This window comes from Notolepis coatsorum, assembly GCF_963971535.1.
Source record: "Notolepis coatsorum genome assembly, chromosome: 2".
NCBI classification, from domain to species: domain Eukaryota; kingdom Metazoa; phylum Chordata; class Actinopteri; order Aulopiformes; family Paralepididae; genus Notolepis; species Notolepis coatsorum.
Genome location: NC_140166.1, coordinates 64489142 through 64507590, shown reverse-complemented (window position 1 = coordinate 64507590; position 18449 = coordinate 64489142). Strand labels below are relative to the sequence as shown.

General features: G+C 42.1%; 1 long non-coding RNA gene across 1 annotated transcript; it reads left to right on the top strand.

Moving 5' to 3' along the window:
* Positions 1 to 8630: 8630 nt before the first annotated feature.
* LOC311224062 lies at positions 8631 to 12172 on the top strand. Its single transcript, XR_014619422.1, has 3 exons — positions 8631 to 8685; positions 11484 to 11544; positions 11882 to 12172. It is a non-coding gene; the product is annotated as an uncharacterized lncRNA (long non-coding RNA).
* The last annotated feature ends 6277 nt before the right edge of the window (positions 12173 to 18449 follow it).

Below are 18449 nucleotides of genomic sequence, written 5' to 3'. Positions count from 1 at the left end.
ATCTTCAGACTTTATGAGGACCAACCGAAAATGAGCTCTTGCATCCAAATTTGACTATTTTACATACAGTAGGCCTACATACCATGCAAAATAAATTAACATTAAAGCTGATAAATGTCAAAACATATCAAATTGGTGTTTCGTTTTTTCTGTTTTTGTCGGATACAATTTTAAAATACGCATATTTCTAAGGACTTGAAGGCATATTTTGGTTGATGCCAAATCACACGGCCAGGCTGCAACAAAAAATGTATTACAATTTTTTTTTAATCATTTGTTTACATGCATTTTTTTTGCATAATCGAATTATGTATGCGCTTATTTGGATAAATACCACAACAGATGTAAACATTGGATATAGTCAGGTGAAAATGTCTTGTTGAATCTTATTGACCTACTGTAGCCTACTACAGTAAATACTGCCTCAGCCAGCTAATCACCCAACCCACACGTGTATGTGAATCAACTCAGACTACCATTGACCTCATTCTGACCTCCGACAAGTCCAAGATCTCAAATAAAGGGGTTATAGCATGTGGGTTAAGTGATCATTATATGATATTCTGTACCCGAAAAAAACTAAAACAAAAGGCTGGCTGCCACAAAACAGTCACATCTAGAGACCTCAAAACCTACTCTAGCGAGGCCTTCAACCTTGAACTGGAGAGTCTGGACTGGTCAGATGAACTCAATGGTACACTGGTTGACGAAACATGGCTTGGTTTCAAAACCAAATTCTCAGCAATACTAAACGACATGGCCCCCCTAAGAACCACCAGGGTAAAAAATCGCGCTGAGCCGTGGATGCACTCCGAAATACTGGCCGCTATGAAAACCAGAGACAAAAAATGCTCTGAGTTTCGTAAAAGTCAGTCAAAGCTTACTAAAAGCACGAGCAGTGAACTCCAAGCCCACGTGACTGAACTCAAACTAGAAAGAAACAGACTAAGAAACGACGTAAACTCCATGATCAAAACTGCAAAAAAGAATTTCATCAATGACAAAACTGAGGTAAACAAAAACAAACCACGTGAACTTTGGAAATTACTCAATAATCAACTAGGATGCAGTAAAAAACTTAAAACCAGATTCTCAAACATAAACATAAAAACGGACAACACGCTCATCACAGACAAGCTGGATGTAGCCAATTACTTAAACATTTTCTTCACAAACATAGCCACAACACTGGTAAACAAACTACCCTCCCACTCAGGGCTTTATGGGGTAGAACACATAGTAGCTTACTACAAAAACCTAGGGGTCCGCAAGGACGACTTCAAGCTGGAAATTGTAACAACAGATGAGGTACTCAATAAACTGAGCGCCCTCCAACCTAACAAGGCCACTGGCCATGACAACATCCCCTCCAAATTCCTCAGAGACTCAGCAGCCGCCATCACACCAATCATCACACACATAATAAACCTCTCCATAAAACAGGGACACGTCCCCAAGGACTTCAAAATTGCGAGGGTGACCCCTCTGCACAAAAAGGGCAGCAAATTATACCCAGGCAACTACCGCCCTGTTTCTATTCTCACCTCCATCTCGAAAGTCATGGAAAAAATAGTCTACGAACAGGTCGAAAAGTACCTAGCGGAAAAAAATCTAATCTACGAATTCCAATCTGGCTTCAGAACATCCCACTCCACTGACACATGCCTTCTCTATTTGAATGACCACATCAAACAAGAGGTGGACGCAGGCAAATACTGCGGCATGGTCATGCTGGACCTACAAAAGGCCTTTGACACGGTCAATCACTCCATTCTGATTGACAAGCTAAAAGCAATTGGTTTTGATAGTCTATCAGTGAGCTGGATGCAATCCTACCTTGAGGGGAGGGAACAGATGGTGGAGGTAAACGGTACCCTATCCCCCCCCCTCACAGTGAGCTGTGGTGTTCCTCAAGGAAGCATACTAGGACCGCTACTGTTCCTAATTTATGCAAATGACATGTCGTCAGCTTGTGACTGCAACTTGTTCCTGTTTGCGGACGACTCAGCCCTGCTGGTCTCTGACAAGAACAAGTTACAGGTTGAAAAAACCCTCAGCTCGGAACTAGGCAGAATCTGCATATGGCTCGCTGATAACAAACTATCATTACACATGAGCAAAACAGAGTCCATTCTCTTCGGTTCAAATAACAAACTCAGCAAGACCGACGGCTTCTCAGTTACAGTGGGTGACAATATTGTCACAAGGAAAGATGAAATTACCTACCTGGGTTCCATCCTAGAGGCTAATCTCTCCTGTGACAAAATGGCATCCAATGTAATAAAAAAAGTCAACCAACGAACTCTATTCTTGTACCGGATCTCCTCTCTGGTAAACAAGAACACCCTGAAGACTCTGGCAGGAGCACTCATTCAGGGGTACTACGACTATGCTTGCACCTCATGGTACCAAAGCACCTCAAAGGCGCTAAAAACAAAATTACAAACATCTCAAAACAAACTGGTCAGACTACTGCTTGACCTTACTCCTAGAACCCACCTCACCCCTGCCCACTTTGACAACCTAGGATGGCTTAGAGTAGACGACAGAGTACAACAACTTGCAATGGGCCTGGTCTACAAGATACACTACACGACCAAGGTACCCATGTACATGTCAAAATACTTCCCAAAGGTCAGTGAATACCACGATCACAACACCAGAGGGAGCTCCACAAATCATGTTAAACCCAGATTCGGCTCAAATAAGGGACTAAACACGTTTCGCAATTATGCCACATCAATGTGGAACGCCCTACCCAAAGCTGTAAAGGAATGTGGATCACTACCCACTTTCAAAACCTCTCTCAAGGGACACCTACGGGAGACTGCAATTCAACACTGGCCCCTGTAAATATCCTAACCCAACCCCCTCCAATGTACAGTCATTTACCTAGTATGGTTTTGTCAATAGTTCAATGTACAATTGTGTTTGTTTGTACAGTGTCTCCTCCCCCCCCCCCCTCAATGTACAGTGTTACTTGTTTATACAGTGTGCCCCCCGCCCCCCCCCCCCCCCCCCCCCAACCACCTCCAATGTAAATTACCCAGTATGGTTGTCAATATCCCAATGTACCCAACCCCCCCCCCACCCAACCTCCTCCAATGTACAGTTTCTACGTCAAATGTATATGGGACATTCCAGAATTGGAGGACATTTTCAGTCCCACCCATGAAATTCCAAACAATCCATGCACAAAATACTAAAACATGCACTTGTTATGTAAATTGTACTTGTCCTGAGACTAAATGTAAATATGGTTGTGGAAAAAGTGGTTCCAAAATATTATTTAAAATACCAAATAGCTCTTGAACACCCCCTAAAATGGCACTTTTCTCTTGTCCCACCTTCTTGATGACCAACTTGCATGTCCAATATAACATTTAAATATATGTTTTAAATATACTTTTTTGGTATTAGATTGTTGATATATGTCTCTTGTAATTATAAAAACAATTTGTTTATTCATCAACATATTTTAAATAATAGTAATTATGCACTGAAGTTGTGTCCCACAACATGTGTGCAACCCTGTTACCGAAACCTATTTCACCTGATAGAGGGAAAAAAATAAAAACAGTGAGTCACATGACACAGGAAATGACATCATCAAGCCATCTGCTAACAAAATGGCTAGACCAAAGGTAAGTCCTCTCTTCTACTTTTTATATTTTTCTAATCTTTTCAGCCTTGATTGACTGTGTCACTCTAGCCAACACAACCCTGTTACTCATATTATCACAATAAGACACATTTATTTCAAATGTATCTTTCTTTATTCATATAACTATGTTTAACCTCGACATTGACAGTAACTTACATTCCTCAGCTAGCATCTTTTCCTGAAGTAAAAGCTAACATTAGCATTGATTTGCAACCCTGTTACTTGCAACCCTGTTACTATAATTAGAGTAACAGGGTTGCACTACAGTAACAGGGTTGCATCTCCTTCAGTTCAGCAGTATGTCTTTACAGAAGTAGAACATGAACATGTGTAATTACACACATTTCTTTGTAATTATTAGATGTCTTGTTCCATCTGTAACTAACTGTACTTACGTGTACTAGTAACAACTATGTTATTAGTGCCTAATAGTAGTGAATGCAGACTTAATGTAAGGTGTTACCCAAATCATTATTTTATCAAAGGTTAATAGACATTTTGTTTGAAATGTAATTGATTTCTACAGAGTTCTTCCACACCATTGAGCACTGCTGAAAATCAGAGGCGCTACCGTGCCAGGCGTGATGCTGATGAACAGAGGAGACAGCAGTACTTAGAAAAAGAGAAAGATAAGTGGAGAAAAGATGTAGAAACAGGGAAGAAGAAAAGGCTAAAAGACTGCAGTATGAGAGAGCAGCGTGCCCAACGTAAAAAATGGAAGGAGGCTCATAAGAGGAGTGATGCCAGGAAAAGTGTACTTGAAGGATTGAACACCCCTCCAGTCAGCCCTGATGCCCCAGTCAGTCCAGACGTTCCAGCCAGGCCAGAATACCCAGTCAGCTCTCAAACTGGGACTTCAAGGTAATTTAATTTAAAAGAATATCATTAAATCTTTTACAAAACATTGTAAAGTGCTTTGGATAAAAGTGCTATACAGTAAATGCACCATTTACCATTTAATGTACTTGATATATGTACTCAGTAATTATTAGGCCCATCTAATCCTGGTAATTACTTTGTTTGGTGCAAAACTACAATTGGGAAAAAGTCCATGCAAGTGAAATGATTATGTGACAATGCATTTATGTTTATATCTTTCTTTTAGGCAACGTGATGCTGGGAGAAGAACATTGAGGGCTACCAAAGCAAAGTTAAACAGGGAGTTCCAGAAAGTACAGGATACGTTGAGGAAAGCTGAACAGAGGGCAGCAAAATACAGAAAGCGACTCCAACGTTTGAAAAAGAACAATCCATCTCCAAGATCCAAAGTCAACAAGTTGATTCGACACATCTCGGTCACAACCCTAAGGAGAACCCTGTTGTTCCACACAGCTGTAGCTGAGGAAGTACGTGACTTGGAGAGCCTGACACAAGCCATCATGTGTGACACCACAAGCAAGCAATGTATGTATGGGGAATGTGAGAACTGCAGCAACAATACCTATACACTCACAAGCCACTACAGAGCCACCGATCTGTCTCCTACCTTCAGTGGGCCACTGTGGACAAAGAGCACAAAAATTATCCTGGAGCAGCCTCAAAGGTCACTTTGAAAAAATAATTTGAATGCTCCCAAGAAGAGCTGGTGGAAACTTTTCAGATTTTGCTCCAGAAGTTCAGGCGCCATCTCTACAACATCAGGCAGCAATATGCTTTCTCACGGGCCCTGAAGCTGGACCTCCCTGCAAATGAATGTGCAGTCCATAACGACTTCTCAGAGAACTACAGCTGCAAGTACAGCACTGAAGTACAGGCTGTCCATTTTGGTGCATCACACCAACAGGCCACTTTGCACACTGGGGTTTACTATGTGGGGGAGGCATCTGCCCCTACCTCCTTCTGCACTGTATCAGCATCCAGACTGAAGGGACCACCTGCCATATGGCAACACCTGCAGCCCATCGTGAGGGAAATCAGAGAGAAACTCCCAGATGTGAAAACCATCCATTTTCTTAGCGACGGACCCTGCACACAGTACAAGCAGCGTGGCAATTTGTACCTGTTTTGTACTGAAATCTTCAAAAGGGGGTTTACAAGACGATCATGGAACTACTTTGAAGCCAGCCATGGAAAAGGTGTCCGAGATGGTGTGGGTGGCACATTGCAGAGGAGGGCCGACAGGCTTGTCGCCCAAGGAGTTGATATCCCTACGGCACTATCCCTGTACCAAGCTCTGAGTAAGGAACAATCAAAAGTGAAATTGTTTTACATTCAGGAGCAAGCTGTGGATAATGCAGTGAAAGAAATGCCAGCTGACCTTCCAGCCGTACCGTCCACTATGAGGCTCCACCAGGTGGTCACTCTTTCACCTGGGAAAATGCTCTACCACGATGTCAGCTGCATATGTTCTGCAACAGGGAATCTGGAGTGTGATTGCCAAAAATCTTCAGCTTTAATCCCACAGATGACCACACAGAAGACCCCATACACAGCACATGTGTATGTGAAGAAGTGCAGTGGCTCAGTCCAGGCGTTGTGGGGAAATGGTGTGCCCTGCTGTACGACCACACCATCTACCCTGGGATCATCCAGGAGGTGAATGAGACTCACTACCAAGTGAAATGTATGCATAGAGTGGGGGCAAACCGTTTTTTTCTGGCCATTGAGGAATGATCTCCACTGGTATCCCTCGCTCAGAGGATATGCTGACCCTCATTCCTCCCCTAGAGAATGTTACCTTGCGCCACATGGCTATAGCAAGAGAGGTATGGGATACTCTGGCCAGCCACGAAAAATGAAATCTGAACATAAAATCAGCTTTCTAAAAGATTGATCAGTTCATTACTATTTTTGATATGCTCATCCAGGTGAGGAATGCAGCAAGAATGCCAGGTTGGTGGCCTGTTCTGATCCAGTTTGTGGTTTTGTTGACATGTTTATTTTGTATTATTCCCAATATATCAGTTCATGACTATTGTTGATATGCTTATTCAAGTGAGGAATGCAGCAAGAATGCAAGGTTGTTGGCCTATTCTGATCCAGTTTGTGGTTTTGTTGACATGTTTATTTTGTATCATTCCTACTCATCCTGTTGAGTCCTAAAATAAAATAATATTATTAAACAACATTCCTGTGGTCCTGAGTATGTATTTGTCACATATGTCATGATCTACAATCAAAAGTAAAGTAACTGTTACTTAGCGCAACCCTGTTACTCTAATTTGAAGGCTGTTGCCATATCATTTTTATTCAAATAATCATACATGATTTTCTCAGCTCACAGTGGTTTAACCTATTGTAAATGTAATAGTTTGCATGATTAAATGCATAATGTATTTGAACAAATATTTGAAATTAAATACTGAAATTAGTAAAAAGAAAGATGTGACTATTGAAAAGTTGGGCAAGATCGATTTCAAAGTTGCTTAAATTAATATAAGTGAAGTCTTATCTGAAATTAAATCAGTATTCAGTAAGCATGTGACTTTCTTTACTTAATTGTAAAGGATTTATTGAAAATATTTTTAAATGTACTTTTTTCAGCTTCCTGAGTATTTGTAACAGGGTTGCGGCAAACATAGCACACAACAAATAAAACGTATCATAAAAAGTTTACCTTTGATGCCTGAGCTGGACGAATCCAATTATTTGATGGTTTAATACCTGTTTTTATGAAATACATAACAGAAAATTATCAAATAAAGGGTCCATTTTTCAAAAGTATTGATGCCTAATTGTCCTCCAATTCTGGAATGACCCATATACTCCCTTTTCTTGACTCCTTCTGTATCACAAACAGTACTGTATTTGCAAATCTGGTATGTCATAAATGTATAGATGTAGCAGTACTGACTATCTGTATGTCATGTATGTCATATATGTCTATATGAATTGAAAATGGGGGACCCTGATGGAAACAAGACAAACGTCTTTCTCAGGTCTGCATCCCCTTAACAATTGTGTGTATTGAGCTGTACTGTATTGTACCCATTCTGCAATCTGTTAATAAAGTTTTCAATCATTCACTTCAAGCCAGTGGGTGTACTCCTGTCCGTGAGACTTTACAACAGCGATGGTTAGTGGTAGTGGTAGGACAGATAGGACCAAGTTGGTAGTTCAAGCAGCAGTGGGACACTTGGGTATGAAGGGGTTGACAGTGGAGGACGTTATAAGGGAGTTAAAGAGGGTGGGTGATCAAGTAGAGTTAGAGAAGGGGGTCATGTGAGTGATCGAGATCATCGAGTAGTCCAGAGTCAGGCCACGGGAGGCGAAGCATGTCTCGCGGAGGGGGACTCAGTCAGGAGGAAGCAGCGTTAGCTGCACTTCAGGATGGTGAACGCAGAATGGACATTGTGGGAGTGGGAGGTAAAGGGGTCCAGAAGATGGCGGTATTGTAACGTTACGAGTATGACCGTGTCAAGCTAGAGGAGGTGGCGGTAATGCACCCAGAAGGAGGTGCCAACCGCCAATAAAATTCAAACGAAGAAGAAGAAGAGGTACGCCCCCTGCCTAAGGTGACTGTTTCCGCCCTCCCTAGTCAGAGGAGATTTGGGATTTTGGGGACGAGTCACGAGACTACAGGTTGTCATTCCTCGTGACTTACTCTGTTTCAGGTCAGTACACTGTGAAAAGTACAGGAAACTCTACCTTTAGAAGTCATGACGTTAGGTGATATGAATATAACGAGAATTGTGAAATAAGTTGAATGGTTAATAAGACAATGAGAATGTGATATATATGTTATGTGAGCGCGTTATTCGTTACAGATGGCGCGCACGAGCCGCTAGGTTATAGAAGACATTATGACCATACATTTGTACATTGTAACATAACATGTTTATTCAATGCTGGGACCTGAACACTTGATTGACAATAATGTGGAATACGGTTAATTGCTATCCGTGAATTGAGTTCTAATGTTGAAGGAAGCACATGTCACGAATGCACCAGTCAGCTTAACGCTAATGAGACGCCATTTTGTAAAGTATGTTTATCTTTTTCGTGTTGCACCTTGCTCCCCCCATTAGGAACTTCGAGCACGCAAGTAGCATCGTGTCTTTTACAAGATTTCGCCTTTACAGGTAAGAATGAAGGTGATGATAATATGTTTACCTATGCGCATGAAATGTTTTCTAAGCTAAAATTAACATGCAAATGGTAAAATATCTGAAGAGTAATTTTAGCGAGTGAGTTTTGTTAATAGGTAAAGTGATGGTCTTGTATGTAACATGCTTGCTAGCCTGAGTCACACTGCGTGATGAACCGCTCAGTAAGAATGCAGGTTTCTTTTTGTGTTCTTTCTGTATGTTATCATATGGTTAAAGATGGCAACGGTAATACTACAGGTTAATAAATATAGACCCAGGCTCGCTCGCAGTCACAAGGGGCTAATGCTGTATATGAATTAATATTGTCTCGCTAAGTTAACTCGTGTCTCTATTTTCTTCTAAAACAACTGTAACTTGCATGTGTTCCAACTAAAACATTACAAGGCACACCGAAATGTTGGTTGTTTGTGTTAAAAATATTAAGAGTTCGTCGAGTGCACTTTTCGCTTGGGTCAAGTTTTAAGTTCAAGTGTAAAGTTCAAGTGTAAAACGAGTTGAATGTTAAGGTTAGAGTTTGTCTTAGAGCATGGCGATAGAACGACACAGCTCGTGCACATGTCAGCAGCAGTGTGCGCGGTGAGCGTGAGCCGAGAGGGAGGGAGGGCTGTCGACTAGCCTGTAGTAGGCCTTTAAACCTCTTGAATCTTGTCATATATATTCAATCAGTTTCAGTAACTAAAATATACCCGCTTTATATGGTGTGTTCTGTAATTAACTAGTGTTCTGTGAACCGCGGTGATTACCACCGTTGCTAATATGACGGCAGCGAGCTAATAATATGATGGCAGCGCGGTTTTGATTGATTGAAAATTGTATTAACAGATTGCAGAATCTCCGCCGCCGCGCCCGCGACACACTGTCAAACCAAACCACCACAAACCAACACAATCGCGACCTAAAAGAAATTAATTGAACCATCTGTCGTATTTAGGGTGACCAGATGCAAAAAGTCCAAAAGTGGGACAACAGTAAGATTTTGGTGGGACAAAGTGGGACAACAGTACGATTTTGGTGGGACAAAGTGGGACAGATAGATAATGTAATTTTTTTTATTAGAATAACTGCCATGGTCTTCACTGAATAGATTTAAATCAAAGGTTAAAGGTTCAATCAAAATAAATACAAATTAAATACCACCTAACATCTGTTTTAAATATTCAAACGTCATCACTTGACAGGAATGTCTTGTGTTTGATATTCCCTGTTAACACAGAACTAGGGAAAACAGTGTAGTATAATAAAAAAATAATAATACAAATAAATTGTGTTTCTATATTAGAATAACTGCCATGGTCTTCACCGAATAGATTTAAATCAAAGGTTAAAGGTTACCACAGTCGGCTGACCTGTATGAATGGGAGTGTTGTACTGTGTGATAGACACTTGTTATCTAGCTGCAGTGACCTTGTCCGTCTGACTATCATTGTTTGGTTTAAAAAGAAACGTATCCATAGATCTGGATGTTTCTTTTTGGTGAGCCACTTTCAAGTGAGACTCACGTCCACTGTGGCGCTTCAAGTTGTATTCTCCTCCATGCGCAATTGAAAACGAACTATGACACAAAACACAGAAAGCCTGCTGCGGATTGCCTGCCATCTGCCTCACCCAGTCATGTGTCGTTTGCCAGTCTTGGTTGTAACTGCAGGTCCGTTTCTTTTTACTGCTTTCCATCTTGAACTAGTTCGCTTGTAATGTTGTTGTGTTTTTTTTTACCAATCAGATTTGCGATATGAGGTAGCGTCACGACTCAGTCTCAGTCACGTCACAAGCAGGCAAGCAGCACGCTAAAGTACTATAACCAATCAGAGCAATGTGTGTGGACAAGAGGCGGGTTGCTACGTTTACTGTCTGTAGGGAGGGGCTTTTAGACGCATGTTTTTTTTGGCTTCGAAAAGAGGGACATCCTCTCAATATGAGGGACGCGGGACATTTGGTCAAATGGTGGGACAGTACAACCAAAAGGGGGACACCTGGTCACCCTAGTATTCGATTTAAAGAGAATAATCATTCAGGACGAGGAGATTACATTAAGTTGTTTTTGTCTCTGTGCGTGCATTTAGCTTTGGGAACAGACGCTCCATTAGCATAGCTTAGCTTCATCACTGGAAGTGAGGCGGGGCCGGAGCCCGACGTTTGATTGATTGATTGATTGAAAAGTTTATTAACAGATTGCAGAATGAGTACAGTACAGCTCAATACATACAATTGTTAAGAGGATGCAGACCTGAGAAAGACTTTTGTCTTGTTTCCATCAGGGTCCCCCATTTTCAATTCATCATATGACACACATGACATACAGATAGACAGTACTGCTCTACATCTATACATTTATGACATACCAGATTTTCAAATACAGTACTGTTTGTGATACTAAAAAAATCCAGAAGAAGAGTATATACATTTGACATAGAAACTGTGCATTGGGGGAGGTTGGGTAGGTGGGGTGGGGCGCCTGCACAGCAGAGATAGGAAAATGGCGGGGGCAGTGTGAGCCTCCCACACGTTACTCCTCGCCAAATGAGAGTCCGCGCTGGCAGGTGAAAAGATGCGACTGGCTGCCTACACATGTATCGAAGGGGACATGCGATGAAAGTGTTATTAGTGAGGTTTTAGTTTTAAAAAATGTGTTGTCATCGCGGAAATCTGCCATTTTGAATTACCGGCCGTCGGTGAATGTAGTCATTTTGAGAAGAGGACATCCAGAGCTTTAAATCAGCGTTGGAATTTTTCAAATCGATGAAATTAATAATCAATGCTTTTGTTTCTTACAGAGACACATTTCCATCCAGGCCAATTTAAAGTGCCTGGAGATGCTGGTCGTCCTGACCGCTTGTAAGTCGACCATTATTACAAACAAATACAACATTTAAATATCTTACGGCACTAATGGTAACTAATTACGAACTAATCATGTTTCTTAACGCTGCCTCTGTATGCATGTGGGTTTGAGTTCTATCTGTATACTCTCTGTCGAGTCCTAATGTCCCCACAAATATATAATCATACATTTGGGAGGACTATTTTCTTTTTTTAAACAAAGTTATCATTTTGTTTTGGTTATAATTAGGTTAAGCATGTGATGGTGAAGTTAGTCTTTATAGTAAATATTGTCAAGAGAATGTCCTCGCAAGTATAACAACACAAGTGTGTGTGTGTCTCCCTCTTACAGCTGGCAGGAAGCAGATGGAGTGTCTAACCTGAAGGCCTGCTACGGCGACAGAATGACCACCCACCTCCTGAACGTGCACTGGCATCACAGCCTGGGCCCAGCATCACAGCCACTCTGTAGTAACCCTTTCACTGCCGCACTACCAAACGGTTAACCCTTTCACTGCGACAATACACAGGTTAACCCTTTCACTGCCACACAACAGCCGGTTAACCCTTTACTATCACACTACCGACGGTAACCGGATTTTCTGAAAATAGGGCTAGGGCTTAAGAGGTTAATATTACACACTTACAGCATATGAATGATCATACTAAACATGTGCTTTGAATTAGTAAAGTACCAAAATACATTGCAAGTATGCTCTCAGAAAAGCATCTATTGGTAGAAATATATTTTCAACACGCTTTATACACTAAAGATATACAGTACTTTCAGTATGGGAATATATACTTTCTTTGTCAGCACTCTATAACTATCACTTTCTTACCTGCATCTTCACTTCTTGTTTCTGCAGGATTCAGTAAAACAGGAACGTTATATCTATTCACAGAACACACTGGTTAATTACAGAACACACCATATAAAGCGGGTATATTTTAGTTACTGAAACTGATTGAATATATATGACAAGATTCAAGAGGTTTATTTGTCACAATACACAAGGCCTACTACAGGCTACACGCTACAGTATGCCTTGACAACACTGACTGGAAAATGATTCTTTGATAAGCGACGGGCAGATTAGACACATAATAATTTAAAACATAGATTAGGCGATATTAACGTTAACATTGGGAGTGGACCGTGGCATTCAAGGGGGTAACACGGTGTGGCGCTCAAAGTGAATGAATGAATGAGAACTTTATTTAACAGATTGCAGATACCTCAAGTTTCAAGTATAAAAAAAAAAATGGACGCTTTTCTGGGTGCATGTTTCCAAGCATATGTTAAAACAATAAAGGCATCTTTGAGTAAACTTTTAGTAGAGATTCAAGAGGTTTATTCATCACATACAGTACAGTACACAAGACATAGTGAAATGAAGGTGGCCATGCCCGCTTCGATTGTGCAATCAAAATATGGTCACCCTATCCTTCTCGCCATACCTTGACTTTTACTGAAGGGGCCCTTAGCTCAGCGCCATATTGTTTGGGAGTTTACCGTCATAAAGTGGACCTAAGCTGACCTGACTGTTGTAGAAGTGATCTTTACTCACCTTGTTGTCCGATGCTGACATTGTACTAGTCTCGAGAGTGACTGTAGGCAGTTGAGCTTATAGGACTAGATATTACAATCCCTTAGATAATCAGCACTTTTTTGAATGGGGTAGTGGTAAAAGCTTCACTGGGGTCTTCAGGTGGGCACCCTCCTTCATTGGTGTTTCGTTGACAGGCCCACGACACCTCCGAAGGGCTCAACGGCAACACCTGGCGTCCCAGGTGTGCCCCCCTCTGCTTTTACCCCTCGATGGTCATTTTGCAGCCCAATTGGGGTCCTTTCTCTTAATCCATAGCCATCTGCTGCTTCGTTCGGCAGCCTCTGACAGTGTTTTGACAGCTTGTCGGAATGCCTGTCCTCGCACTCCCATCCCCTTAAGAAGCTTGGTTGTGGACATGGCAACAAATCCTCTAGAACCAACCTCCACCGGAAGCACCTGGGCACGCCAGCCGCGTTGTTCTGCCTCGGCTGCTATGTCGGAGTACTTCAGGCGTTTGCGTTCATATGCTTCACCAACTGCAGCCTCCCATGGTACAGTTAGTTCCACAATGAATACAGACTTCTGGGAGGTTGACCACAAGACCAGGTCCGGCCTGAGGTTAGTTGTAATTATCTCAGGCGGAAAGATTATGTCCAGGAGGGTTGCCTCCACTCTTGCAGATGGCTTTGCTGGGAGCTGTCCTGCTCTTACAAAAGAAGTGGTGTTTGAGTGTCTAGGTATTGGGGGAGGGAGGGCATTGTTGGTAGTTCTCCTTCCTTCCAGGGTGATTGCCAGTTGTCTTAGGACCTGGTTGTGTCTCCAGGTGTAGCGCCCTTGGGACAAACTGGTTTTGCAGCCGGTGAGGATGTGCCTCAGTGTTGCGGGGGTTTGGCAAAGCACACAAGAAGGATCTTCTCCAAACCACTGATTTAGGTTCTTGGGCGTGGGGAGAACATCATAGGTGGCTCTGATGATGAAGCTGATTTGGCTTCCTTCCATCTCCCAAAGATCCTTCCATGTGAGCTTACGATGCTCCAGGTTTTCCCAGCTAGTACATTGGCCCTGTTTGGACTGTGAGACTGCCTTTGCGCATCTGTCTGCCTCCTCTTGTTGCCGCGCATCTGTCTGCCTCTTGTTGCCGAACCAGAGCCACCACCAGCTTTCTCCTCTGGGTTGATGTTGCCTTGTGCCATGTGGGTCGACTTGTCCCAAGTCCACAGAAAGTAACTAGTCTGTAGAAAGAAAAACACTGGGTTAACTATAGTTGTCGTCGTGTGAGCAGCACCCCACCCGAATGCTACGTAGCTTTGAACCGTGCGTGCTCATATCAAAGTTTGCCAAACACGGCCAAATCTCTTATAAGTACACAAGTGCAGATCATCAACATCAAACCATTGTTCACAACTCGGTTCATTACTTGGAAACCTATTTACAACATTATCGGCTTAGAGCAGAGATAACATCAAGACACAATGATCAAGTCTCCGACCTCACCTTCGTTTTCATCAATCACGACAGACTAAAAGGTGGTTTGTGAGCCGCATGGGCACATTAACCGGACACCCCGCGTCATCGCGCGAGAAGCGACCGATTTCACAATAAAATACCTATTTACAATAACGGGACGTTTTTTAATCAAAGGGCAGCAGATCACTGAAAGAGGAACTGCTAAAATCATATCTCTAATTAAAATTATAACTTAGGAAATAAAATTGTCTGTATTATGTATCTCTGTTATATGTCAGTTAGTAGGTAGGTGTGTAAACCTACCAAGTTTTGTTTTGTTTTTTGTTGAATGAATGAATGAGAACTTTATTTAACAGATTGCAGAATGGGTACAATACAGTACGGCTCAATACACACAATTGTTAAGGGGATGCAGACCAGAGAAAGACTTGTCTTGTTTACATCAGGGTCCCCCATTTTCAATTCATAGTGACATTTATGACATACACAATGACATTTATGGCATAGGGACATACATGACATACAGGTATTTAGTACTGTTACATTTGTGACATACGATATGCAAATATACAGTACAGTACACTACTTTACACTAATTATTTAGCTGAATGAATGAATGAATGAATGAGAACTTTATTTAACAGATTGCAGACCAGAGAGACTTTCGTCTTGTTTACATCAGGGTCCCCCATTTTCAATTTCATAGTGAAACGTTGGTTAGCAAGATAGAAGATCATGAATGCGCTTGTTAAACGAAGTTAGTGGTTAACTGTTGACTAACTTAGCATAGTAAGCACACTCGGAACACCGATCGCCACTGTGTGAAATAAATAACGTTATAGTGAAACTCGGGTCTCACAGTAGTGACTCGACAACACGTCTGGGTTCGCTATGTGTGCTAATCGGCTAGCTTGCTGCTAGCTGTGGTCCTCATTAATAACGTTACCTGACTTTGAATCGATAACCTTATAGGTTTTTAACTAATTACTTGCCGACTGTATAAATTGGCAAATTACTCTATGCACAGAAATAAAGGACAGCGTTTGCCATCTAATGAATTAATTTAGTATTGACAAACATGTGTATTCACCATCTACCTGCTATTAAGACTCCTCGTGCCGTGTCTGAGCGTCGCGAGGTGAGTTGGCCGAGAGGAAGGTGTCGTCGCAATCGGGTTCCCTCGAAACAAATTAACCTGATTAGTTCCTTCTACCTTAATGAGGGAGAGAGAGAGAGAGGTGATCATTATCGATATGGCAGTTCCATAGTGATGAGCTGGCAGGTGAAATCCCTTCTTAGGCAATCACTTGATGCACACGGCTGATCGTACTGTAGATATTAAAATGTGAGTTTTCTCTGTGAAAAGTGCTATATAAATAAACTTCTTACCAACCATACACGTATAACAATATCATGACTCTTGTCTCGTGCTATAGTCGTATTGTGGGGCCTCTGGTGAATCCACCACTAGTTCTCAGGGGAATGAGGACTGAAAACAACCACTTAGTCAAACAGTGGGTACATAGTGAGTGTTAATGGGAGGGCTAATATATTATTCCCTTATTTTCAAATGGTTTTCAGTCCAAAATATAATACGCTAACACAATGGCGCCCGACCACGGAGATCTCCGTGTTTCGATTCCACCCGTTGTGGACGGAAGCAAGTTGGCAAGTTGTTTTTGCTTTTTGCACTGCGGCTGGCGTGTCTAAATAGCAGTAGCAGTGATCGCCTGCTGCGTCCATCGCGTCCGTATTAGCGCTTTAATAAGCGTGTTCTGTGATTAATGTGATTGACCAGCGTTGCGAACCAAAGGCTTTAATATGGCGCGTTCTGGCATCTGATTAACTGTGTTGAATGCGGGTCTGAACCAAGCGAGGACCTCATGCGCGGCGAGCACCTGGGCGAAGCATGCGTTTGTGGGGGGGTCGAAAAGGAAATGCGCATTGCTTACCGGCGAATGCGGAAGCGCTCTTGCACTCTTGGGCTGGGATTAATATAGACGCGGACGGGGAGGAAGGGTCATCACCTGCCGTGGGGGGGAGGGGGGGGAGAGAAAGAGAGAGGTGATCATTATCGATATGGCAGGTCCATAGTGATGAGCTGGCGGGTGAAATCCCTTCTTAGGCAATCACTTGATGCACACGGCTGATCGTACTGTAGATATTAAAATGTGAGTTGTCTCTGTGCAAAGTGCTATATAAATAAACTTCTTACAGAGTATACGCGTCCATGTAGAGCCAGATGGCAAATTCCACCATCTCTTAATACAACTTGTAAATGAGTTACTGTTATTTGTCCGACAGTATTGTGTCCCAATGGGAGTCATTCTCTGTAGAGGTGGGAACTTAAAGCTCAATATAAGAACAGCCATGCACCACCACTCACAGAATCGAGAAAGAGCAATCAATCTGTCAATCCTTTCCGTGGCCGGGTGAGGGTTCCCGTGTTAAATTAAGCCGCGAGCGACTGAGTATTTTTTTTTATATATAATTATTAGTATTTATTTGATAATGATACAAGACAAAACATAACAGAACAAATGTATATTACACACACACATACATCAGGGTTTGCGCTAGGATTCACAAGTCTGAGTTTTAGCACTCTAGTTTTTGGATTTGGGAGGGAAATTGTTCACAATTCCCCTTTTAATTACCTTTAAAAATATATATATATATATCTGGGTCCCCTTGGCTGAAAGCCTCTGAGACACATTTGTTCTCCTTCTCAACAAAAGGTAATATGAACAATTACTGCACTGTATAGATTGCAGAAAATAAAACAAGATGTATCCTCTTAGATTATTTAATTGTTTTATTATGCTTCATGGGAAATGGGCACTTCATCTCGGTCTCCCACCTGCCGCGGGAGAGAGAGAGGTGATCATTATCGATATGGCAGTTCCATAGTGATGAGCTGGCGGGTGAAATCCCTTCTTAGGCAATCACTGAGAAGTCAGTACGGGTGGGGGGACGGAATCGATACAGCAATCTATTGCAATATTTTACATGCCGATATATGGATATTCTCAATCTAATTTCGCTGCAATACAGATTATTTTATTGCAGTTAAGTTTTGACATCATTTGAAAAAAGACAATAAATCGCAATATAACAATATCATGACTCTTGTCTCGTGCTATAGTCGTATTGTGGGGCCTCTGGTGAATCCACCACTAGTTGTCAGGGGAATGAGGACTGAAAACAACCACTTAGTCAAACAGTGGGTACATAGTGAGTGTTAATGGGAGGGCTAATATATTATTCCCTTATTTTCAAATCGTTTTCAGTCCAAAATATAATACGCTAACACAATGGCGCCCGACCACGGACATCTCCGTGTTTCGATTCCACCCGTTGTGGACAGAAGCAAGTTGGCAAGTTGTTTTTGCTTTTTGCACTGCGGCTGGCGTGGCTAAATAGCAGTAGCAGTGATCGCCTGCTGCGTCCATCGCGTCCGTATTAGCGCTTTAATAAGCGTGTTCTGTGATTAATGTGATTGACCAGCGTTAATGTGATTGACCAGCGTTGCGAACCAAAGGCTTTAATATGGCGCGTTCTGGCATCTGTTAACGGTGTTGAATGCGGGTCTGAACCAAGCGAGGACCTCATGCGCGGCGAGCACCTGGGCGAAGCATGCGTTTGTGGGGGGGTCGAAAAGGAAATGCGCATTGCTTACCGGCAGAGAGAGAGAGAGAGAGAGAGAGAGAGAGAGAGGATCATTATCGATATGGCAGTTTTTGGATTTGGGAGGGAAATTGTTCACAATTCCCCTTTTAATTACCTTTAAAAATATATATATATCTGGATCCCCTTGGCTGAAAGCCTCTGAGACACATTTGTTCTCCTTCTCAACAAAAGGTAAATATGAACAATTACTGCACTGTATAGATTGCAGAA